This window comes from Dermacentor albipictus, chromosome 2, assembly GCF_038994185.2.
Source record: "Dermacentor albipictus isolate Rhodes 1998 colony chromosome 2, USDA_Dalb.pri_finalv2, whole genome shotgun sequence".
NCBI lineage: Eukaryota > Metazoa > Arthropoda > Arachnida > Ixodida > Ixodidae > Dermacentor > Dermacentor albipictus.
This window is the reverse complement of record NC_091822.1, coordinates 110,696,307-110,721,282: the sequence shown is the minus strand read 5'-3', so window position 1 is coordinate 110,721,282 and position 24,976 is coordinate 110,696,307. Positions and strand designations below refer to the sequence as shown.

General features: G+C 44.7%; 1 long non-coding RNA gene across 1 annotated transcript; it reads right to left on the bottom strand.

Moving 5' to 3' along the window:
• Positions 1-31: 31 nt before the first annotated feature.
• On the bottom strand, positions 32-13,188 carry LOC139055505 (uncharacterized). The gene is made up of 3 exons (XR_011511817.1): positions 12,832-13,188; positions 11,953-12,064; positions 32-327 (listed from the first exon to the last, which is right to left on the bottom strand). It is a non-coding gene; the product is annotated as an uncharacterized lncRNA (long non-coding RNA).
• Positions 13,189-24,976: the final 11,788 nt, after the last annotated feature.

The window sequence follows — 24,976 nt, the reverse complement described above, 5'->3', positions numbered from 1 at the left end:
CACATCTCGAAAGATATGCATCAAGTGCATCTGGAAAATTAATCATTTCACTGTTATACATGTATTGTTACAAACATAACACAAACAAATTTGAAACAATGTCGATGATACTGTCCACAGCTTCCAATTTATGGAGGCTCAATGCCGGCTTCTCAATGACATTGCGGTCGTTCAGAAGGCACCACCAAAGAGCCCCTGTGATGCTCCTATCCTGAGTGCCAGAACTCCCCACACCAGTTTCGCCAGTTCTTTGCAGAACACGGAGTCCTAGCCATGGCACTAGAGCAGGTGCCACTCCTCATCAATGTATACATTTCCTAGGTGTACCTGCAATAAAAGGGCAGAGGCATGTTAAGACTGCTTACGTGTGGGAACATGAAAGCATCTTTAGTGAACCAGATGGCTGCAATGTGACGTGCACAATATAACACACACAGTAGGCACACCTTAAAGGGACTGACAACCGATTTATAAGGACCTACTTCTTGGCACAACACAAAGCTCACCCTCAGTGGCATTTACATCTGCAACGGTTACTTCCAAAAGCACATGGATATTGTGGCATCACAGAAGTGTCCTTGTTTCACACCCCAGGTTCTATTCCCACCCAGTCTGCCAAAATTTCTCATTAAAGCAGCTAATTTGCTTTGTTTACAGGAACCTGAGAAATCTGACATCAAGCATTTTTTATGCATTTTTATTGTTTGTGGAATCGGCCATTGGTTTTATGTCAATAACTGCTGGCAGCAAGAAGTATGTCCAGTAGCATTAGTGTAGGGGCTCCACACAAAATTATATGGCTTACCTCTGTTTGAAAGCAATCTTTAAAGAGACTACACAAGCAATACATAACCAGTTTCAGTGCGCCCAAGTTGACTTTCAGTTTTGTGAAGCGTAGAAAGCGGTACAGGTTGTACGGCATGGTGTTGCAGCACAAAGAACTGGAAAAAGAAAGGTTCTAAAGGACAGAAAAAAGGGAAAGACGGCGCCACACTCAACTGTTTATTAGACACGAAACTTGCTACATATATATGCGCGCACTCTCGACATCAGGGGAAGAAAAGAGCAAGTGTCAGGTCATCTTGTTTGCGTCAAACCCAACAATTTCTTTTTGCATCATATAACAAAACAGGTGTTTGACTAACACACGCTTGACCAGTTATACGAATGTGATATGCCTCTATAGCAGTTCCTGCGCAGTTTTATCGCTACTCTTACCTAGGATTCTCACCACAGAAAAACGTGGCTTACAGTACAGCAGCACGGTATACAATACGCAGAAAAAATGGGCGTTCATATGCACTTTTAAGTTGTTTGCATGTTCCCTCATTCAGTCGTTCACACAACGGCCAGTCTGCCCAATGTAGGTTTTCCTGTAACTTAGCGGTATCTGGGAAACCACAGCAGTGGAACACTTTTCCACGTCGCACTTTGCATGTTTGAATGTACGTCTGCACTGCACACTCTATGATTCGGGGACATAGGCAAGACAGCTTGTTCGAGGAAGAAAACAACAAGTACCTCATACCTGTTCACCGCCTTGAGGCTGTGGCTCACCCTGTGGTAATAAGGTCCCACCTGAGCCTTTCTTTGGGAATCGTGCTTACTTCCCTCACTCCCCTTCAGATTATTGTTACATCTGAGTTGCTGCAGCGAGATTTCTGCCACTAGGTGATGACCGAATGAGGAAATATGGAATTTTAAAAGCTGCTGGACATGATGCTTGAAACTAGACAAAAAAGCTATGTGGAAAAGCAGTCCACTGCTGTGGTTTACCAGACACCGCTAAGTTATGGGAAAACCTGTGTCGGGCAGATTGGCCATTGTGTGAATGAGGGAACAAAAACAATTTAGAAAAGGGTATGACCACCCATCTCTCTGCACATTGCAAATCGTGCTCCTGTAAGCCACGTGTTTCTGAGGTGAGAATCCCAGGTAAGAGTAGAGATAAAACCGCGCGGGAACTACTAGAGGCATATCACATTCGGATCAGTAGTCAAGCATGTGTTAGTCAAACATATGTTTTTATATGATGTGGAAATGAAAATGTTAGGTTTCACACGAACAACATGACCTGTCACTTGCTCTTTTTGCTGCTCCTGATGTCAAGAGTGTGCGCAATATATATGTAGCAAGTTTTGTGCCTAATAAACAGTTGTGAGTGTAGTGCCATCTTTCTTTCCCTTCTTTCTGTCCTTTCGTATCTTTCTTTTTGCAGTTTGTTGCACTACAACAGCATGGCATTTAGCAAAGACCAACTCGCTCAAGAGAAAGTTACTGTGGTGTTGTACGGTTTGTACCATCCAATCAGAAGAGCTCTCTTAGTATCCGCCTCTGATCACCCTCTAAGCAATTAGTGATAGCCAAAATACAGCTTGTATCTCTACAACTCTTTGCTTGTGCTGTTAGGCTATCATTACATAAACTATAAATGCAGAAGTGCATATTAGCATGCTTTATGAAAAGCCAGAGTAGTACTATAATGACTGGATTTGACATCAATGGTAAGAATGTTCTGGCTGGAAACATTTTGAGTTTATCAACACTGACTGACGAGTAACTGAGAAAGTTGGTGCATGTTCATGTTTAACTTTTGCGTACAACACAAGGAACAGAAGAGAGACCACAGGGCACAAAAGCTACCAATCCAATGTTTAAGTGTTTATTTTATGGGAAGGAATACAGAAAATATTTACACTGCATGTGCACTTGTACTGCACAAACGTTCTTTTAGAATGAGGACAAATGTTGCATAACAAATAGAATTAGAAAGCACGGAGTGATTGCTATTCTGTGTCATTTAGAGAGTGTTCCTCTTTTTCACGCAATCATAATGAGAGTGGACTGACACGTCCCAGTATTTAAGTGATATTCCTTACTGTTATTGTTGGCCATTCAGTTACCAGAGGTGAACAAAACAGATGAACAATCTAAATCTGATGCATAGCATCAGTCATGTCAATGCATTGTCATGTGGGACATATGGTGCTCTCCTGGGTGCATGTTGAGGCACCAGCCAGTCTGCCCAATGTACATTTGACCAAATATACAGATGATCAAAGGAATAGACTACACTACTGCTAACGAACACAAGACAAATTTGGTGGTATCTTTAACTAAGCAAGCCTCCCTATGCCTAGCCTGGGTGCCTTTCTCAATTCGCTTGTAGATTGCTTGCTAGGGATACACATTTGTACACACATACATATGTATACACATGTACAACAGTACACAAGTGAATTGAGAAAGGCGAGCAGGCGAACGAGGTTTGCTTGGTTAAAGCAAGTTTGTCTAGTGTGTGCGAGAGGCCGTGTACTGTATTCCTTTCACATGTGGTCAAATGTACACAGGGCAGACTGGCCATAGCTAAATGTGCCAAATGTGTGCCAAAGCAATCGCCATTATGCTCGTCCAACTAGGCCGTGCATTGCCGCGATAGGGCCTCAGGCTAAATTAAGATTGTTCATCTGTTTCCACCCACGGTGAAGAATTGACGAGAGAAATCAGTGAGGCGTACCATATAAATAAAACGTGTGAGCCAGCCCTCATTGCCAACGCAAAAAAGCGTCCTTTCTAGATGACAAGGAATAGAAATTATTCTGCACATATTTACTTTTCTTTTTATGCAAATACTGTTTATCGTGGTTTAATTCCTTTATATCACAACTTACATCTTCCCTCTGAAAGAACTTGTGCACAATATAAGCACATATCCAGTGATATTGTTATTTTTAATCCTTCCATGAAACTAAAGAGACAGTTGTTAGCAGCAGTCATGTTGTATGGTCTCCCTTCCCTCCCTGTACAAATTCTGTCCTGAAAAGTTACATGAACTGAACGGCAAACTCATAAGGACACTACAAATTTCAACTAGTGAACACAGCTGGTTCTCAGAAAATGCACGAATACGGTGATAGGTATGTGTTGGCATAGTGTAGCACGCTAACTTTGACACTACTGCAATACTTCAGCTGTCACACGACTACAGTGCTTAAGAGACCACAGAAGTGTAAGTGCACAACAAAAAAAGCAGGTGCATCAACCATAAATTTGACTTCAGCAAACACAACATAGGCTGCTTCGTGTGGCTAAAACACTAGCTAATATGTAGAAAGTATATGTATGCACAGGTATACTTAGCTATAGATACTCACCCATCCAACTTAAAAACTTATTATGAGTTGCTGTGCATATGATGCTTGCTCTAGACCTGGTGGTTACAACAAAGATACGTTTAGAAAGATAAAATGCTTTCATCTGCCCAGTAATCGAAGTTTTACGGATAGCATTATAATTTAAACTTGCTGGTTGAAGATATTCTGACCTCAACAGCACCAAGCAGATTGAATAGAAGAATGCCCACTGTGCTGACCAAATACATAGTGTGAAACAGAACACATGAAAAGGGACCCAAAGTATTAGAAATTATTCATGACAGCTGTTGAATTAGGGCTTGTTGGTTGATTATCACTATTAAAATTACAGAAGTGCCAATCGGAATGTTCTATGTGGTGGAGTTGAAATTCAATTCATTTTATTAGCAACAACGAGCAAATGCTACAGCAAAAGCAACCAGACAATTGAGCACTATGTACGAAATAGTGTTCTTTAATGATTGAGCATCAATACACGGATCTATCAGCTAACTATGTGATCTATACTGTGTTTACTTAAGGTGAAAAATAATGTAACTGGACATAGACTCTTAACTGCTACAATGCCTATTTGCATGAATGGGCATAGCTTGCCAAAATTTTTTTTAATGGGAGAGAAAAAAATCAAGCTTACTAGAAAACACCTCAGTACAGCAGTAACGTCATCAATACTTCCTTTTGGGAGAGTTGGTTCATCTCGAAACATATGGGTAACAGCACAAACAGACCACAAGAAGGCAGACACGTACACACAGTGCTGACTAACAACTGATTTTATTGGCAAGGATAGCACACCTTGCGTGTCTCAGCACACCTTGTGGGTGTCTCACATAACTTGAGCCAAGAATTTTTTTTTAAATGAAAGGCACGTTGGAAGTGAACTGAACCGAATGCATACTATTTGCAATAGCCTATAGTAACTCCTACAATCCTTTGTTTTCCCCATAACTCACCAATTAATTAAATTTAATTACCAAAATCTTTAATTATTGGCTGAGGACCCCAAGTATGGCACACAGATTTGTAGAGCCCGTTCAGAAACCACCGATCGAGTTGTTTGCTTTACGATATGTCTCACATAGTCATTTCTTCTGAGTTGCAAAGAAAGCCCGCAAAATATGAAACAAGGCACGTGACAGAGTGCTTGCGCAGTGGTATTGTGCTCCTCTCAAGCGTGCCTTCGGTGAACAAGGTCGGCTCCCGTCGGATGATGGCGAAAATGCATGCTGCAGGCGGAGCGGTGCCAATGAGATAAAGAATGCCCTGCCACTTTCTCGTCACCAGTCACGATGCAGCCAACCTTGTTCACCGAACACACGCTTGAGAGCAGCACAATACCATTATGCTCCATCACGTGGCCTACTTCATATTTCATGGGCTTTCTTTGAAACCCGGAAAAAAAGGACTACATGAGACATTTAGTAAAGGAAAGAATTCGATCAGTGGTTTCTGAAGGTGCTCTACAAATCTACAAATCTGCGTACCATACTTGGGGTCCTCAGCCAATAACTATATGTTCTGTAATTAAACTTATTTAATTAGCAAGTTATGGGGAAAACAAAAAAATTGTCTGAGTTACTATAGGCTATTGTGAATAGTATGGGTTTCGTTCAATTCCCTTCACACGCGCCTTTCATTTTTAAGTTCTTGGCTCACGTTATGTGGGACACCCTGTATATGCCAGAGTGAAGCAGGGGAAATGAAAGGGAAAATCATGTCGAGGGTGACAGCGTGCCAAGTTCACAAGCGCAATGAAGCCAACCAAACACAACAATTATTTTCCTTTTCCTTTGCAATCTGAAGCCCCAATAGCCACACCCAGAAGATCAGATTCAGCATCAAAGAGAGCAAAGTGAGGGGTGCTAAAACAGTTGCTACCGAATTTTCTAATGTGCAAGGCTTTTAAACTGATGCGCGTAGTCTCGTCACTGCTCTTTCCTAGAATCGTCGTGACTTTCAACTAGGCCACACAATCCGTATACTTGCTAACGTGTGCAACTAAATGTGCATATTTCTCATCTAGTGTTTTTTTTTTCAGTTTTTGTGGGTGTTCCCCTGAACGGTCATTGATACAGCGAGCAATTTCACGGACAGAAAACATCCCACATGACATGGGGATGCAATACACCACTCCAGTGGAACATTTTACTAACGGCGGTTGGTGGTTCTTCTGGCATTACATATACATTGACACAACTTTCCCAGCTTATTTCGGGCATAGAAACAAATTGGCACACCGTGCCTACTTGCCACCTTAAGATTGTGGGAAAGATTGTGGATGTAAGACACCACCTCTGCCTTAGGTGCCTTCAGTAGATCCTCAACCATTGTACTTCCACATCCACACTTGAACTTTTCAAGGACTTTTGAAATGGCAGTCAAGACCGAGATGGGGAACCCTGCTGCTAAAAGACGGCTTACCTGATTATGAAAACTGAGCTTAATCTGATGTGGGCACGATTTTTGGAGAGCCATTTTTTACGCAACGCCTGTATACTTCTCGTAATTGTCTTGGAGAGTGCCGAGTGAAAGGGCAGCAATTCCTTAGCCCGTGGGTTGGAGGCCCAGCCAACATGTCCATCACTGAACGTGATCTTTAGGTATAAAACCTAAAATTGAAAGGTCCGGGAGTTCAAGGATGAAAGGCAACTCACGTCCATGTTTGCTAAATATAGATAACACTTTGCCTACTGTAGAGGGGTAGGTGAAGGTGGGCTGCTGTTTATAAAAGCTCCAAATAAGTGTCAACATGCCTAAAAATTTTTAAAACTGGCCCCCCATTAAACTCTTGTTCTAGTGTGTTGTCCACCTTGACCTGAAAAATTTCACAAAGAATAGGGGCTACGCAAGACCCTATGCAGATGCCATCGCACTGCAAAAACAGCTGCTTGTCAAATACAATAAAAGTCGAGTTCAAATAAAACTGCAATAAAGATAGAAAATTATGAACGGCCGAACCAACGGTGTTCTGGAAGGATACGTCGCCGTTATCTTCCATGCACTCTTTGTCACATGCTAGCAGTTGATTCTGTGGAACAGAATAAAACAACTCCTGCACGGCTTCCGAAAAACCGAAACCAACATGATCATTTCCCTCTAAAAACGGTACTACTGCGACTGATTTCTTTAAAAGTAATGGGTCGTTTAAAGCTAGCGCCTTGAACTTCTTTAGCAAAAACTGGCTAACACACTTCTGCCACGACCCTGTTCACTAACAATAGTGCTAAACGGAACTTTGGGCGTATGTGTCTTGGCTCTGAAAACCCCCCTCAAACTGTTCCCTCTGCTGTTAGATATGTCCCTGGCAAACTTTCCAAGGCATAATTGCTTACAAAACTCAACGTACTTAATTTTTCCTCGCACTTCACTTTTCTCTCCAGGGACACAGTTCTTATTAGCCGCTACCAAAAATTTTTCATTGCAAATTCCCTTGGATAACGTATGTGATTCCGTCTGGTCCTGGTGCCGACGTTACCCATCTTGGCATCGAATCATGACGTCTTCTTCTATCTTATAATATGATGTGGGAGACAGGAAATGTTCCAGATTCTTGGAAATGCAGTCGCGTTGTAGGCCTGCTTAAACCGGGGAAATACCCTAACGAGCTCTCCTCCTACAGACCGATCGCCTTAGCCAGTTGCGTCTTAGCCAATGTCAGCGTCATGGGGGGCGTCCATATACCAGAGAAGATTATGCAACATCTGCAGAAAGGATCCAAATTTGGGCTCCAAGCTGATTTCCTGCGCATGATATCACTGCAATGAATCGAAAAGTGGCCACTCAGGAAAAGGTGATAATCGGGACAGCTGCCTCCTTGAAGGTACTGACTGACTGCGAAAGTTCACTCCAAAAACCCCGGACTAGTACCGTACTAGATTCTTGAATGACATCTTTCTTTAAGGGTAACAACCCGATGCTTATGCAAGCTGACAAATGGTGGGGTTCATTGTTTTACCCAAGGGAATTTACAATGAAAAAGGTTTGGTAGCAGCTAATAAGAACTTTGACCCCGGAGAGAAAAGTGAAGCGCAAGAAAAAACCAAGTTCGTTGAGTTTTGTAAGCAATTAGACCTCAAAAAGTTTGCCAGGGACATATCTAACAGCAGAGGGAACAGTTTGAGGGGGTTTTTCACAGCCAAGACACGTAAGCCCGAAGTTCCGTTTAGCACTATTGTTAGTGAAGAGGGGTCGTGGCAGAAGTGTGTTTGCCAGTTTTTGCTAAGAAGCTCAAGACGCTAGCTTTGAACGACCCATTTCTTCTAAAGCAATCAGTCACAGTAGTAGATTTTAGAGGGAAATGATCATGTTGGTTTCGGTTTTTCAGCAGACGTGCAGGACTTGTTTCATTCAGTTCCGCAGGATCAACTGCTAGCGTGTGTCAAAGACTGCATTGAAAACGGCGACGTATCCTTCCAGAACACTGTCGGTTTGTCTGTTCATAGCTTTCTATCATTATTGCAGTTTCATTGGAACTCTACTTCTATTGTGGTAATAGTTCTGCAGAAACCCGCAAGGTGGAGATAAGTAATTAATTATAGGAAAATTAGAAATTAGACATCCACCCAATCAGTAGGGTAGCAGATGTCAATTGTAGCAATTAATTGTTACGATTGTCATCTGCTACCCTACTGCCTGCTAGCCACCGGGTTAGCTCAGCTGGTAGAGTGGCTGCCCTGGAAAAGCAGTGGTCCTGGGTTCGAGTCCCGGACTAGGACGAATTTTTCTTCAACTGCGAGGCTTTTCTTTAAGGAACCCGCATGGGTTTCCTTTGTAGCAATTGCTACGATTTGGTGGATACCTCATTTTCCCTAAATTAACTACATTTATTGTATTTGACGAGTAGTCATTTCTGCAGCGCGATGGCATCTGCATAGGCTCGTGCGTAGCCCCTATTCTTCCTGACATTTTTCTCGCCAAGGTGGAAAATGCACTGGAACAGATGTTTATTGATGCCGGTTTTAAAATTTTTTAGGTATATTGAGAATGTTTTAGTGCTCTTAAAGAAGCAGCCTACTTTCCCCTACCCCTCTACATTAGGCAAAATATTTTCTATTTTCAGCAAACATGGACATTGGTTGCGTTTCACCCATGAACTCCCGTACCTTTCAAGTTTACAGTTTTTAGACCTAGAAATCAGGTTCTGTGATGGACATGTTTGCTGGGGCTACTACCGACGAGCTAAGAAGGAGTTGCTGCCCTTTGACTCGGCACACTCCAAGACAATTAAGAGAGGTATAGCGGTATTGTGTATGGCATCAGCTCTCCAAAAATTGTGCCCACATCAGATTAAGACCACGTTTAATAATCAGGCAAGCCGCCTTTGGCTGCAGGATCCCCGTCTTGGTCTTGACTGCTGTTTCTGAAATCCTACTTCCAAAATTCAAGTGAGGATCAGGAAGTACAATGGCTGAGGATCAATGGAAGGCACGTAAGACAGAGGTGGTCCCTTACATCCATAAATTTTCCCACAATCTTAAGAGGGTGGCAAGTAGGCACGGTGTGCCAATTTGTTTCTCTGCCCCAATTGAGCTGGGAAAGTTGTGGCCACATATCTGTGACGCCAGAAAACGTGGATGGCAGAAGAACCACCAACTGCCGTTAGTAAAATGTCCACTGGAGTGGTGTATTGCATCCCCACGTCATGTGGGATGGTTTACGTCGGCGAAACTGGTCGCTGTGTCAATGACCGTTTAGGGGAACACGCTCAAAAAGTGAAAAAAAGAAACAACCAGATGATAAATATGCACATTTAGTTGCGAACGTTAGCAAGTATACGGACTGGGTGGCCTGGTTGAAAGAGACGATTCTAGGAAAGGGCAGTGACAAGACCGCACGCATCAGTTTAGAAGCCTACCACATTAGAAAATTTGGTAGCAGGTGCTTTAGCACCCCTTCTCTTGCTCTCTTTGATGCTGAATTTGACCTTCTGCATGTGGCTACTGGGGGGGGGGGGGGGCTTCAGACGGCAAAGAAAGATAATTGTTTGCATATTGTCGCGCTTGGTTGGCTGTATTGTGGTGCATGGTTAGCACGCTATCACCCTTGACATGTTTTCCCCTTCATTTCCTTTGCTTCACTGGCATATATAAGGTTGCTATCCTTGCCAATAAAACCAGTTGTTTGCCAGCACTGTGTGTATGTGTCCCCTTTCTTGTGATCATGTTTGTGCTGTTACCCATATGTTAGAGCAGTAACTGCAGCACAGTGAATAATGACCTTCATGTATCATTTCAAAAAGTTCAGGCTCATCAAATGTGTATTTGCGAGTGGCAGTTATTCTGGGAACAAGAGATAAATAATTGCAAATATGAATGTTAAACAATGGTAAGCACGCCATGTGCTTAGACATGCAACATTGTTGGCCCACTACACTTTGAATTCTTATGTGCACAGAAACTGCACATGCGTGTAGAATAAACAGAAAAGAAGATGGAAATAAAGGCTGCAGCATAGGAAACAGTTTCAAAACAATAAAGCCAAAATATAGAATAGAAATACACCGTGTACTAAGCAAAAATAATAACTTTTAGGCTTTTAGTGCACAAAAAGGGACGAGAGACAGAGGTACGACACGGACACAGCGCTAACTTCCAGCAATTGTTTTATTCTACAAAGCGGTACACATATGCACTGGTTTCTAATCAAATGAGACAGCAACGAGACATGTGTAATGGAAAGTTAAGATGATATCGAAGATGAAAAAGCGACCATGCATAGCCAAAAAAATTTTGTAATTGCAAGATTAGAATGCCATCTCCATCAAGCCACCCTCTGTGATACGTTCAAAAAATCTAATTCTTTTTTTGAAAGATCGAATGAAGGTGCGCTAACACGAGCATTCCCCAAACTAGCGATCTTCGCCGCTTCAATAATCTGTGTTAGCACGCCCCTTCAATCGATCTTTCAAAAAAAGAATTAGATTTTTTGAACGTGTCACAGAGGGTGGTGGCTTGATGGAGATGGCATTCTAATCTTGCAATTACAAAATTTTTTTGGCTATGCATGATCACTTTTTCATCTTCGATATCATCTTAACTTTCCATTACACGTCTCGTTGCTGTCTCATCTGATTAGAAACCAGTACATATGCGCATGCGTACGCTGTTGCCTGTTACCTATATGTATGTGTACCACTTCGCAGAATAAAACAATTGCTGGAAGTTAGCGCTGTGTCCGCATCGTACCTCTGTCTCTCGCCCCTTTTTGTGTGCCAAAAACCTAAAAGTTATGGAATACCAACATGCCCAAACCTACGCTCTTTCAAAAATTATAAAGGGAAAATCAGACAGAATTTGTCAGCTGTTGACAAATTTGACTTCGCCCTACCATTTGCTAGTTGCCTGGTTTAGGTGGTAGAGCGGCTGCCCCGAAAAGGCAGTGGTCCCAGGTTCAAGTACCGGACCATGACGAATTTTTCTTGAACTTCGAGGCTTTTCTTTTGAGGAACCCGTACAGGTTTCCTTTGCAGCAGTTGCAACGAATAGGTGGATGTTTGATCTTCCCTTTATTAAGTACTTCTCTCCACCTTGCGGGTTTCCGCAAGAACTATTCTGTCAAACAAAAATGAAATTTAAATTGCATCCAAGCAATTGATGCAAGAAAAAATACTTAACAGGACATCTTAGATCTAGTTTTATATAGAAAACAATATGTGCATAACAGCTATGAAAACAAATAAGCAGCAAGTTGCAAAAATACTTAGCCTACTTAGTAAGCTGTGTTGAGTAATATGTTGATAAACTTATTCACGAATGATACCGAGGTCCTACTCTTTGGAACACATACACATCATACATACCTGAACCAAGCAATCAGATTACACACTGCGCTATGGCAGTCATCCAAGATTTCCCTGCATTTCTGCTGGCTCCTCCATTATGTGGACACTGGTGTGGGTTACGGCCTCGCCACTACAAAATCAGTTCGGAAAGTTCGCAGTTAATTTATAGCAGTGGCACATTAACGCTGTCACAGTGTGAACACATGCAAGGAGCATCTAAAAATAGTCACGAAAATAATGTTTGCAATAATGAAGGGTGGCAACAGAGGGACCCCTTCATCACCGTAAAATTTTTAACACGCACACAGCAGCAACACATTACAAAGAAATCTTTGTTTACATACCAATTCAATTTTTTCATGACTTAGTTTAAGCAACTGTCTCGAGTCATGTTTAGTTACGCATAAGTTATGTCAACACATCTTGTCTTAAAAATTTTTAGTAAGCTGTACCAGTTGCAAGCTTTGACTGCTTACGTTTTTTTTTTTTTAAACTGCTCGTAAATTCAGAACCGCGTAAGCAGAGATTATTTACAACGTAGAAGCATTTATACGCGAGGAAACGTCATTGCAGTTAGAATCTGTTAGGATGCAGATGAGCGTTGTTACGCAACTTAAGCAGAAAAGCGGGAGCTCACGCACAGGCGCACATAATGAACACGATTATTTCCGAACGAAATATTTCTCAACGGAAGAAAACGCTTATAATCATTTTCAATTTCGCATTAAGACAATAAACTTGCCTAGCAAAATTCTGACAACCAGCGCTCAGCAAGCATCAGCACGGGTTCCACTGTTGCCGTGGCAGTTCTATTGATTCTATTTTACGCTCGTGCACTCTGTGCACACACGAGAAGCACGCACTATACACGTGTAGTTAGCAAGCACGATTACTTACCTTTTGAATGGTACGACGCGGTCGAAAAGCGCTCTCCAAGTTGCTGGTGCTGCGTCGACACCCAGCCTACACGCCGTGACGTAGTGGACGAGCTGAGGCACGCTAATAATACACATTATTTCTTTGCGACGTCCAGCGAACTTCCCACAACCAGACACAAAAGAGAACGCACTCCAGGGCATGAAAATCGTTGGTCCCCATTTGCCTGGCACGCCACGCATATGGTGAGTTTTCAGAGAGACACAAGCTATCTTCTGGCACTTCTGTGTTCGCGAACCAAGTCACATTTCGTTACACCAAACACAAAACCACACGATTAGACAAACACATCACAACGGCTCCCGCAACCGACCGGCGACCGGCAGTTGCGAAATAGAGAGCAGTGTAGACGAATGAATGCTATGAGCGTCTCCTTTGAAACAGGGGGTGGGTTGCGCCACCAACCGATCGCATGGGGCGAGCGTCATTTGTATACCTGTGCGGTTGTGTGGCCCCCGTGATGCATTAATAATAACCAGTACGCACTCATTTTGTGCCGTATTGCGCCCAACTACGTATAGTTGCGAGAGAAAAAACATTGAAGCGTCTATATTGCATGCTATACTTCACTGTAGAAAAAAATTTTATGGCGTATTTTCAATTTTGAACAACTGCCGTGTGCAGCCAGCAAAAGTATGGCCTCCGAGATCTGCACTTCAAGTCAGCTGTATTGAAGTTTTTTCATGACGTTATGAGCTCCTGCCCGTGCTACGTGCGTTGTCACTTCGTTTTAAATAACTTTCTGCTGTCGTCAACATCAACTGTAGCCTCAGGAATTGTTGACACAGTATCAGATGTACGCTTGGGCAGCGTGCGATGTTTCCGTGCGTGTTGTAACTGTTTCAGTCGGAAAGCATCAAATCTACCAGGGTTCATCACTCGTCTAGCGCAGGTTACGCCGGTGTCGTCCGCATTTGCTTTCATGCCGGTGTGTTCAATGTGCGCGGGTTGCGCGCCTGTCGCCCGTGCCTTCTGTGTTTATCGTGCGACTCACGAACATTCCTCAGAAAAAACACATATCTCTGCAGCGTGCATGTGTCCTACGTGGTGTGTGCTAGAAATGTGCGGTGGTGTACGATGTTTTTGCAGCCAAGTGGCTGCAGTGCGTTCCAGCGAATAAACGCGATTACGTAGTGTTTCCTCGTTATCTTTGTGATTTACCTGCATCTGCGATAGAACCCTCGAGGCGTTTGCATGACCTTGCATTGTGATTGTGGAATTTTGTATTTTGTTTGCCTTCTTCAATGAGTGGCCTTTTATAGACGTTCTTGCTTGATAATAAAAAAAAAAAAGAAATATCTGTAATGGGGCTGAAATAATCCGGCTTTTTATTCCTTGAAAATTGGCGTGAGTGGTAATTTTACAAGACAATAGCAATCCAGCTCTGGACATCGAGCTGTAAAGCAAAATATTTAAACTTGTTACAGTATGTGAATCTTGCTATGATGTGTCAATATCTCTAGCATGTTCTCAGTGCTGAGGGCTGTGCACTATGTTAAAGGCAGATGTAATTGTCTACTCATCTGAAGTAGTATATATGATTTCTTCATATCATTTGTTCCAACTACAAAAATTTTATGGGTGCACTGTTCACTTCTAGAGTTAAAAGGACACCATGAGATATTACTCAACAGTATGCGTTACAATCTTTCGACATGAATTCAGGAGTATTATATGTTGTGCTGTGCATAGTTACTTTGTACGTACAAAGTATTTATATGAATACACAAAATCTGATTCCTTCATCGCCTGTTGTTTGTAAGTCATGAAGCAAATAAATAATTTCAGCCTGCACTGATTGCTTGCAGTATACTTCATATTCAAATGTTTTCTAAAAATCTGCGACAAGAATGATCTACCTTAGTTTTGCTTCTACTGCTGACATTGATATAGTAATTTCTGTAGAAAGATGTGCACCATGAGCAAAATACGGATGCAAAATAAATAGCTGATTTTGAATCAATTTTTCGAAAGCTGCAATACCATTTATACTTTGCACAATAAGTGCAATGTAAAGGCAATGAAGGTAACTGTAGACTTGTGTTTCGTCATTTGACGGGTAGTAACAATTTCTGGTACCCTATCTGAGCTGATGCAGCAACCTAACCCATACTACACAGAAACATGGAAAGTTTCTTCACCAGTGACTAATTCACACAGGCTGGGGAATAGGACTAGCATATTTAATGAAATCATTCTGAAACATAATTAATCAGCATTCTAAAGATGAATGGATAGTGGTAACATGGCCAGTGGCTCACAAGTGGTTGTGTTATACTCCTGTCACACTGGAAATTTTATTGTCATTCGAATCGAATGGCATTAGCATTGAATGACATTATTCGGTTGTTACGCAGCAATATTTAATGCCATTAGAATCGAATTACTTCTGCAATCAAATGAATCTGAAAAAAATCAGTCGGCTTTGCACTCGTGGTGAATGACTAAAATGACATTGAGCATTCATAATTTCAGAAGCAGTGATGTAAAGAGGTAATTAATTTTGTGTTATTTAAGGCATCTGCTATTTTTACTAAAGGAAAGCTGCATGGCAGGCTTTCACAAAATGTTTTTTACTCTCCACCTCAGTGGCGTCTGGCGGCTGTCGCTTTACTAGTCAGTTATACTGCAAGCAGTCGGGCACCTGTATGAATCTATTTGACAGTCTCGCTTCTTCCTCTGATTGCTTTGTTCGCAATGCAAAGCACACATCAACTAACTGCTTCGGCTACTGCAACCGAGCGTCGTCCAGCACTGCCATGTCAGTCGTATTGTTTGTCTTCAATTTATTGGCTATGGTCACTAAGCTGGTCAAGCCTTGTTTTTGCTTGTAGTGGCTAGAAATTCTGGAATTGGAAGTTTTATATGCGTGTTATTCTGGTGAAGTGACACGCCATGTATATGTTAAAATAAATTGACTTTCTACATAGACATTCTACATATACCTTGCTCTTGTTCTCTCACCAATTTTTTTTGCAATGATTGCCATTGATATCATGACCGAATGACATCAATTTTTGTTGTGTACCACCACCACAGGTCGAATGGCATTTATTGCACTGAATGTAATTTGCATCCTATGACATTAAAATGTCCAGTGTGACAGGTATTAGATATGGTATAGCAGCTTACACTTTAAAGGAGTTTCGGTAGGTTAGCATGTTCCATAAGCTAGGGTGAATCGATACGTACTGGCCCACCTGTCACACGTGTAAAGCTGATGTTATTAAAGCTTAGCCTTAATTTTAAAGCTTAAAGCTTAGCCTTAAGTTAGATTAGGGCAGTTTGTCTTGGCCTAAGCTTATAGAGATTTCATTCAGCATAGCACATATAACTTTGGTAACGTGAGACACTAGGTTACACTATTCATCATCTCTGGTTACAGTGACGTGATTATGCGTGTGCTGCTTAAATATGTTGGCAGTTTATTTATGTCATGGCCAGACAATGTCGGCTGACGGCAATTTTTCTTGGTTCATTGGTTCTGCAACTGTGCTTAAAGACCACCTCGACCTATATAAGTAGCCAGCTCCAAAGGGCCCGGCGTTATAAAAGTGGCCAGCCCATCCCTGAGGCACGACGTTAATTAATTTAGTCACAACTCGAGATCCGCGATAGAAGTTGACTCGTACATAGGCGGGCAGCACAGCGATCGTGAGTCGCGGTGGTTTGCGTGGCTTGCGTATGTGTTTGCTCATCGCTGCCAACCATGTCAAGACAGCCAGCGGCATTTTCATCAGACATGACAAAATTGTAGAGACGTTATTGACCTGACGAATATAGGTTCTAAGCCTAGTGGCTCCCAGCGATATCAGCGGCTGCAAGGGGAGCCTAAATAGACGGCACTCCGCTGCGGCGACACTCGCGTTGATAACATCGCGTCGACATAACATCGACACTCGCGTTTAGTAAGATCGTTTTGTGTAAAACGAAGGAGTGATGAGCATAGACGTTTGTTTGCAGCTTCTTGGCTGCGAGTATTCTGGTCGTGTTTGCAGGGGCTTGTTCCTATATACCACACGAATCGCCGCGGAAACCACTCCGACGCGTTGCAAGGCGGATCGCGCGCAAGGTGTTTCCCGAACGCGAGGGAGAGCGCCGCCGCTCAAGCATAGAGGCTCAAGTCTGTTGCTTCCAGTGCCTTCCAGTGTGAAACCAGCACGTTTTTTGACACTGGATCGCACATGGGGACGCTGGCGCTCGCTGGAACTGACGGGACACCAGTGAGAACGCTGGGTCCCACTGGACGAGACGCTGGTTCCACTGCCATGACTCTCGGGCGCATTGGTTTGTGCTGGACAGGCGCTGGTTCTCGCTGCAGTTCGCTGGTTCGCACTGGAAACTGCGCTGGGTGTGTTTGTGCCGCGCTGGTTCCAGTGCGCGAGGACGATCGCTGCTGAATATTAAATGCTTTATACAATTTCATCGCTTGATACTAGTCTCTTGTCCTAAATAACGTTATATCTTGGGGTCATAACACTCTATTTCGTGTCGCAGCTTGGTGCAAAGGTGCGTAAGCTGCCCTGCTTATACATGCACATTTGACACTGAAGATCACTCTCGTTTTTTGCATTTTCCCTTTTGACTGGGCGGATAGCTAGATTCTTGAACGAAATCACGCAGACGCAGAGGACGCCGCGTTTTTTAGTAGTTTGCGCAACATATGACTGGGATTTGTTGCCGTTGTCGCAGTGTTGTGGAGTGGACATGAAATCCAGAAGTTGTTCAGACGCGCTCGAACGGGCCCCGAGTTCGAAGCCTACTGCTGATTGATATTATCGCACCGATAACGAAGTTGAGGCGATTCGCGCGCTTCCACTTGCCCTATTGTACTAAAAGAAGGTTCTGGGGCTCAAATACACGCATTTTAGCTTTCGCCAGCTACCCGCGCCGAGATCGGTCCCCACCGAAGCTCAGGCGTATCCGCCGAGTCCGTCTGCACGCTATCGGCGCGTCTGGGCTCAGGAACCAACAAGTCTAAACAAGGATAAATAACTCCATATTTCAACTTTCGCATCGGTGTTCTTAAGTAAACAGTTTTTTTTCTTTCGTGTCTCCGGTGCCAGTACAAGAAGTGATGCGCGCCGATGTGACGCGTCACAAGCATACGTGCTGTCGCCGAAGGCTGCCATCACTAGCTTGCGCTTCTCTGACGAAGATATATGACTAAACGGACGTGTCAATTGAATCGCATCACTGAACTTAGAAAACGTTGCATATCCCATGCCTGAAGAACAAGAAACGGCTATCGAAATCAGTAGTAACAGCCCATACAACTTCCCGGGTCGGCGGTTAATTTAGGACTTTTTTCGTAGTTAAAGTACCTATCGCAAGTGAAAATCGATGGTGTGACACATCCAAGCATACTACTGAATAAGAACAGCAACTTTATTTCTCTGGTACAGGCGTGAGTTTTAGTTGCTGGGCGATAACGCATTTACTATCTGTACGAGATGTCCCTCTGCCTAACTAAAATCTAGTAAATTATACATAGCTTCGCACTTGCTGACATGGCGTAGTGGTAAAGTACCGCGCTTGGGGATGTGAAGGTCAATGGATCGATTCCCGGTCCGCCTTTTTTTTTTTTTTCACTAGTACGTTTTTTATTACTCTTTATAGAATAAAAATACATACACGTTTCCGGGAACCGCGTATTTAACGCGCTAGAGCTCTTTTTCGCACCAGTACGCCGTGTCTGACTAGCGCCCCAGCATGCAGCGCGCGACACGGGCCCATAATCCGGCGTTGTTTTGGGTACTGGGTTTTGCAATAGGATTGCCAGGGAAGCGGCAGCGACGGCTGCAGACGACGCAACGAGGAGGCAGCGTGATACATTTCGTCGTCTGTTTCGATTAGTAATCGTCGCTGTGACGGAGAAGTCGCACTTTCTGCTGCAATTTGCTCAAGTTTGTGAACTGCTACCGACAGTTGTATACCACGAATCGTTTTGCGTTCAATGTACGAACGGCGCGATCTCGTTGATTGAGCGGCTGTACACAGCCAAAACATGCCTTGCACAGGCGCACGACATCTTGTCGCATTAGCGTTTTCTCGGACACCGAAAATATTATCGCGGATTTTCAAGCGTACAACCCAGGGAAGACGTCCAGCGCGTTTGAGCAGCGAGTGCAAATAACCTTGACACGTTCACACAAAACACTAATCGGTCGTTGCAGCTACTCGGTGCACTGATGATACGTTCTCTCGGCAAATGATCACATGAAATAACCAGCGAAGGCACTGGAGCTTCACAAGCTTCACACGGACGCGCGCTGACACACGCACGCACGTCGCTATTTTACTCCGTGGGGAGTTTCCAACCACGTGACCTGAAACTCCGTGCGGAGTATAATCGTGTCATGTCGTTTTTATACTCCGTTCCTAACCTATCGGAGTATAATGAAGACATATGCCGTCTTCACTCCGCTATGACGGAGTAAATGCTTGGGGCATGGGAGGTATTGGGGTTGATAAGCCCATAAAACTCCCATCTCGGCTAATTTTTGCTTACAGTGTAAGCTTGTAGCTTAACTGTCGCCTTCGCTGTGCGTACAGTGCACTGTTCAGCAATGCACGAACTGCACGAACTCCGCTGCTCCACACTTCTTCGTACCGTAGAGTTCCGAACATGTTAAGACATGGAAAGACAGGGTTGTCCACAGACATTCCATATACGCTTCACAGAAAGAAAAAAAGAAGAAAATTTCCGCACTTTCTCTATAGTCTCCCCAAATTCTCTCTCTGTCTCTCTCTCTCTCTGCTTTTTTTTTTTTTCGAGGCGTGCTTCAAGCTAGGCGTACGTACGGGCTTCTTGAAAAGCATTACTGAGAAAGTGAGCCCCCCGCATTCGCGACCGTGCCCGGACGAGAGAGCCCATTCAGCCCAATCCATTCTCCGAGCCGCTAAAACGGACGGTTCCGGGGGCAACGTGACCGAGCAATCGAATGCGCTCGAGCCACCCGGCGACGTAAACCACTTATCGCCGCCGCGCTCTTCCATCCGACATCATCAGGGCACACCACGTCCCGCTATTTTTCACTGCAGACACAACGGCGCTGTTCTCAACGCGAACAAACACCTCCGCAGCATCCGCCACAGCAGCAGCAGCAGTAGACAATGGCCAGGCGCGGGAGGCAATAATACCCTCCTCAGCACCGTCAATTGACCGCGCAGCTCACAGAAACAAGACCCGTTTCTCGCTCGGAGACACGCACACGCATACCTCCGCACTTCACTTGGCCAGCTCCTCCAACACGCCCTGTCAGGATACTTTACCCCACACACGCGCGCGCAGCGAATACTTTCTCGCCAGGAGCGGACGGCTCGCTTCGTCGTTGCAAACGAGCTCGTAGAAGAAGAAGAAGAAGAAAACGCAAACGGTTAAGCAAAGAATAAGAGGAAAGTACGGCCGAAGGAGTCAGCTCGCTAGGAACGCGACTTTCCAGAGTACCCGCCAACCACCAGTGGCCTGTTCCTGGAACGCCCCTGCTCTTTTCGCGCGCTGTCCGGAAGTCGGCCCGCGATGGGCCGTCAGCCACGCCGAGACGTGTACGCGCGGCGCCTGCCTCTACGGCCGGACGGAACGGAGCGGCGAGCGCGCAAATGGAGCGGCCGTGCTGGGATAGTGGTGACCACTACGCGACGATGGACCAGCGAACGCATGACCAGCAGAAAGAGAGAGAGAGAGAGAGATTATTTGCAGTTGTCTGTCTAGGCAGTCGCCCTTTCTATGTGCAAAAGGCGCTGCGACCCTGGCTGTGCCCCAACCAACACATTAGCTTTTCGGGCTCTGCGGCTTTTTGCTCGTACACGGTGAATTGACAAATTTCTTGAAAGGGAAAATTCTCACCCGCCCGAATGTAACAGGAAGCTACAAAACAGACCCATATGGCTTTCTCTCTTTCTTTTTTTGGAGGGGGGGGGGGAAAGCTTCACAGTTGATGAGTTCGTCCTGGTCCCGGATTAGAACCCGGGACTAACGCCTTTCCGGATTCGAATCCTGTAACAAGGCGAATTTTTCCTTAATTGCGAAGCTCTCTTTCTGAGAAACCCTTATGGGTTTCTTTCGTAGCCTTATGCTACATTCGGCTGGATGACAATTTTCGCTTTCATGACACTTCTTCCCCCTTGCTCGATTAAGCAGAACTGATATGCCTGATAAATCCCTCGTTAATAGTAGTTAATTTGCCGTTTTAGTTTCGTCTGTGTTAACGGGACCTGTCTCTTTGTGTTGCTTTTGTGGCCTTATAACTCTGTTTCCTCCGTAATGCACACAATTGCTGTGGTGTTTCGCCATTATATTAAACAGTTTTGACGGTGTTTTTACTTTAATTGCTTTTTTCTTTCTTTTTTATTGTTGTTGTCGTTGTTTTTTCGAGATGTTATTCTGGGATAGCCGGCCCCATCTGTGGATAAACTTCTCAGATGCCACATTTGATAACGTAGAAGGGCGACAAAACAAAACGTTATGATTCCTGTGTTCCGTTATCGCAAGAATAGAACTGTGGGGTTTGATCTAAGGTTGTAGTGAGCGTTAGAATTATAGAACCCATTACAAAAAGAAAAAATTGAAAACGTTTGGGCGGCCTGCTTCTTATATCATCTATATGGAGAAGTCGCTCGCATCTTCTGTTCTTATTTGCTAGATGGTAATGCCAGGCACTAAGTATCAAAAACTGTTCATAATTGTTATAACAGCAGAATGACATGTGTCGTACTATAACGATGCGATAATTAATAACAATCTAATGTAATAATATTGTAATGAATTATTAAGAAGAGCATAACATCATGTATAGAGGCTCGGGTATTGTTTGGACAGTTTGCTTGCTTTTTCTACCTGTTACTGTTTCTATGTTCGTCTATCTTTTGTGGACACTGCTACTGTGACACAATTTGACTCACCGGGATTTGTCAGGTACCAAATAATCTACTACATTCATTCAGAACGCACCGGCGTGTTCACACTTGCCACCACCGGCGGCTCTCGTTACGCTAAGCTGTCTGAAATGGGCCATGACTGAAGATTGGGCTAGTTTCTAAGATATTAAGACCGACGAAGAATTGCAAAGATAAATATAATTGCAACTGACGGAGAACGGGAACTTACCGACACATCTGCGATCGGCGAAGCAGCTCAAGAAACAAAAAAAGGGAGACGTACGTCTCCTTTCTCTTGCCCATAATTTTAGAGCGCAGCTCTTTTAGACGCCCGTTCCTGCGTTGACCGTCGGCGTAACCGAGCGAACGAGCACATCGAAGGATGAAAGAGCGAAGGGGGAGGGCTATGGGGCATGAAAGACGGCGATAGCGAGGAAAGCTCGAGGAAGAAGGCGGAGGAGGAGGCTGCACCGGAACCAAGAGGCGAAGGAGGAGGGTACGGAGAAAGCGGGAGAAGAAAAGCGTAGAGCCGCGCAAGACGGGCTCTGCGGCGACGACCGCTACGAGATGGCACCAGAGAAGTGCGCCATCGTCTGTTCCCCGACGGCGTGCGGAAAGCGCGTCGAACGATACCATATATGGAAGCAAAGCGCTGCATGAGCAGAGGTCTGCCTGCATGCGGTAGCGTCTGCCGCGAAACGCTCCCGCGCGTGTCCCACGCGTTGCCTCTCGCGATCTCTCGATTATCGAGGCAGCCGCGCCACACTTCTCCCCGTTTGCAGTGGACCGCAGGAGACAGATTGTCCGCGCCAGCCAATAAATACATCGCGAAATAAAAACACGTACAGATTTCGCATCGGGGAGTATCGCAATCGTCAGCGATTTTTTTTTTTTATGCGAAGCATATTACTAGAGCTCAACCCAGCTCCTCAGGCGCGGCGGTGTCGCCTTCAATACCACGTGACACCGTGACGTCACGACAGAACTCGCGCCGTCGCTCGCGGCGTCGCCCCCCGCATCGGACGCGGTGAGCGTCGAGCAACGCAGCGTTCGGCGCGACAACGAAATGTGCGCCTGAGCGAGCACCGCACGCCTGAGCCGACGCCGACGACACCGGCTTTTCTGCGACACGAGCTCCTTAACGCTGTCGCGTTAAAATAAACGCTAGTATGCTTCGCATCCTGGGCTTAACCTTAGCTAAGCCAAAGCCACTTTTTTTTTTTTACTCCAGAAAGAAACGGTACAACCTGGGACGAGTCCGAAGGCAGCAGAATGTCTCGCAGCCTCTTCGTATTGTTCAGCTACGATGAAAGGTCTGGGGAACGGGAGCCGACCCTGAAGGCGGGGTCGCAGTTTAACGCAGAGTTCCAAAGCGTTAGCTGCGACGAAGCGAGAATGGGGACAAACTGACACGCTCCCGATCGCGACACAAGGAAGAAGTCCATTAATTCTAGCGGCCGATTAGAAGCTAGAGCGCACACAAGTGTTTCTAGCTCGTGCTACGTGGGACGCGACGTATACTTGCCAGTCGTGTCGAAAAAGTTAAACGCAGTCGAACGTTTTTGTGACGAGGTGCTTGGGGCGCCCGAAACGGTACGGAAACGGTATCCTTCATTATACAGGTCACTTCATTCTAAAGGTCGCCCAGCTCACACAACAACAGGGTTATCCCTTCGTTGTACAGGTCATTCCATTCTATAAAGAGGTGCTCGACTGTAGTTGGCGCCGGCACGCGCGGAGCATACGTACGGTATGTACATCGCACTACAGCGCGTGTTGCGACAGGGGTTCGATCCCACTATCTACGAGCTTTTCGTGTGACTGTGAAGTACCGCCACTGGAACCAAACCGTACATGCGCAAGTCTACGTGTTATCGCTCATAACAACTGCACTCACTATGGTAATATTTGTGGTCTTCTTACAAATACTTCCTCACTGTATGATTAATGAGAAAATCGGAGCATTCTTCGTGCACCGCTTCGGTAGCAGCGAAAGCCTTTTAGCTCAATGCCTCTTAGGCAGAGCCCTTAAAGAGTACAAACGCGATGTTCAAGGTCATATATAGCAAGAACGCACCTTTCGAGAGTCAAGAAAAAAAAAAACACACACACGCACACACAACGTCGACGCCTACTCTCATTTGAAAGAACAATCGCATTGTGTGAACGTCCCCGAGTAAGTGTGATGCTGCTGGGATACTCGCAGTGACCCGAGTTAACATCGAAGAAGGTTCGTTGATGAGCGGCAGATGCCCGTTGGCTCCGGAGGCCCATACCCAGTGGCAGACATTCAGCGGCCCCGTGATACATAGCCGATGGTATGAGCAAAACGAGAACAAGGTAGAAGCGGGAGCAAACGTTCCGATAAGTGGACGAACCCGATGGTAAGCATTTTATGCATTTTTCATATATCGTGGGTGAGATTTTTTTGTTGTAGTTGTGACCTTCGCCCATTTACATGATTAAGTACGCGACAACGTTAACGTGCACAGCAAATAACATCTGGAATATAAGTGCTGGAGCTCCACGTCTTAGTTCATCGCGGTGAGCTCTGTCGGCGGGGTGGATTTGCATCGCAATTTGCACTAGTTTTCTACTTTATATAGTACCATAGGGCCATGAATGTGGCCTGCCTCGTACAAGTGGCGACCTTTCGCAAAAGCCGACACACGAAAATTCGTTTTCCGGTACGCCAGGCTTTAAAAATCTGCAGGGTGAAATCACTGGAAGTGATTTCGCGTGCGCCTTCGATCGTCCCGTCGTCTGCTTCACATGGTCCGACTTCTGCCGTCCGCGGCGCTGTTCTTCGGCACGTCGGCAGGCGAGATCAGGATGCCTTGGAACACGCACCGATAAAGCGAGATATAAGAAGGAAGAAGAAGCACGTGCTTGCTGCGGTAAAGCTAGGCAAACGATGGACCATGTCTTATTAGAATGTGAAGATATATCATGCCCAGCGGTCAGTTTAGGCACCACTGGACTTCTTGAAGCCCTTGCGTTCAGCGAGAGCAGGGGGGAAACTAAACATGACCGCAATTCAAATTAATAAAATGCGATTGGAAGATTGATGGAAGAAAAGTAGGGAAACGACAAACGGAAAGTTACAAAAACAAAGTTATCAATAGGGGTTCAGAAACATTGGCTATGGGAATTTATCGGGTTTTTTCCCCTTTCTTCTTTTTTTCTTGTTTAACATAGGTAGGACATTAGGCAATAAAATGACAAG